The following is a 1,945-nucleotide window of genomic DNA, read 5'->3' as shown; positions in this document are numbered from 1 at the left end:
CTGCCTGCTCTGTTTACATTGGAGCTGGGGAAATTCTCCAAGGTTCATATTTATCCGTGTGCTTAGCGAAGGGACTGAACTTTGGACTTCAGCCTTGCAAAGTGCAGGCCTCATGGCAGTGAGAGCGACGGGACCAGCAGCCATAGCCTGCAATTGGGAGTGAGCAGAAGGGCGCATGGGGGAGGTGGAGCGGGGGCCAGGGACGCCAGGATAGAAGTATCAGCAGCCAGGAGGCCACTGAGAGCAGTGCTGGGTCCCACTGCCAAGGTTTCGGTTGTTTTCAGCCCCGGGGCAGGAGAACTTTAAAAGTAGGTTTCTTTGGCCGCTGAAGCAGCAAGCAAGACGTCCTAGACCAGTTCTCAAGGGCAGAGTTAGGTCACATTCCTGTGAGTGGGGTCACTGTACTCAAGCCCAACACCAGACTCGCAGTGGGAAAGACTTGTGTCTTAACACTTCACACTTCTGTGTTGATGTCTGTGCGTTCCCATCATTGTATGATCCCGACCAGGAGGGGTGTGTGTGTGTGTGTGTGTGTGTGTGTGCTACTTTTTGAGACAACCTTACTATGTAGTACAGGTTGACCTTGAACTTCTGATTTCCTGCCTCTACCACAGCCAATTTTAAGAAGTGCCGGGGATCAAACCCAGGGTCTTTGTATGCTGGGCAAGGACTCTATCAACGGAGCCACACCCCTAGCCCTAAAATGCATCTTTTAACTTTTCTCAAGTATGATTTTCTTCAGCACTACTTAATGAAAGCACTCAATATTTTTATCTTTTTGAACGTGTGTGTGTGTGAGAGAGAGAGAGACAGAGAGTGTGTGTGTGTAAGTGTGTGGGTGTGGTGGGGGGTGAGTGGAGGTGAGTGTGTAAGTGTGTGTGAGTGTGTGTGGTATGGGGGGTGAGTGTGTGTGTGCATGTGTGGGGTGAATGTGTGAGTGTGGGAGAGCGAGTGTGTGGGTGGGGTGGGTGTGAGTGTATGTGTGAGTGTGGGAGGGCGAGTGTGTGAGAGTGTGTGTGTGTGTGTGTGTGTGTGTGTGTTTGACAGCTGGTGCCAAGGCCAGAGGACAGCAGCAGGAGTCAGTTCCCTTCTTCCTCCGTGTGGGAGCTCAGGTGGTCAGACTTGGCCACAAGCACATTTACCTGCTGAGCCATCCTGTTGCCTCTTTGAGATGTTTTTAGTGCATCCCAGCACTGCATCACACTATCCAATCAACTTAGAGCATTCTCATCATCCTAAGAGAAACCACATCTCCTGAGCAGCCACTCCCCGTGCAGGTCTCCAGCCCAGCCTCTGGCAGCCACAGCCCTCCCAGCCCTCTCTCCTTCCCTCCCTCCCTGGGCCTGCCTATCTTTAGCATTCCGTTTGCAAAGCTCACTCGTCCAGAGCATGGGTTTATCCCCATTTATTCCTTCTCTGGTGAATGAAGGGCTGTTGCTGGGAGGAGGTGTGGCTTCCCCACGCGTCCGTGAGCAGCTAATTATGGTCCTCTACCACATTCAAGCTTTTATGTGAATGTGTGTTATCCATCCTTTGGGGTTTTTCACTAATGTAAAAAATAGATCACATGGCCAAAGAGTTCTGGACCAGCCAGGGCTACATACTATAAAGTAATTTAAAAACATCTGTGAATAAAATACCAAACTTTTCATTAGACACTTCATCCTAGCCAGGCCCCATCTTCCTCCCATGAGGGAGCTTGGCCCCCATGTTCCCATACATCCCTTTGCTGGTGAAGAGCACTACCCCCAAACTGGGCTGTTTCCAGAAACCTCCAAGGTTCTTTGGAGCTAGGATCAAGTTTTGCAATGGAGGAGGAGGAGGAAGGGGAGAAGGAGGAATGGGAGGAGGAGGAGGAGGAAGAAGAGATGGAGGAGGAAGAGGAGGAAGAGGAGGAGTCAATAGCTAGAAAGCCTCCAGGCCAGCAGCAGTCCAACACCCTTGC

The sequence above is a fragment of the Arvicola amphibius genome, chromosome 10, assembly GCF_903992535.2.
Source record: "Arvicola amphibius chromosome 10, mArvAmp1.2, whole genome shotgun sequence".
NCBI classification, from domain to species: Eukaryota; Metazoa; Chordata; class Mammalia; order Rodentia; family Cricetidae; genus Arvicola; species Arvicola amphibius.
Note: the sequence above shows the minus strand (reverse complement) of the source record.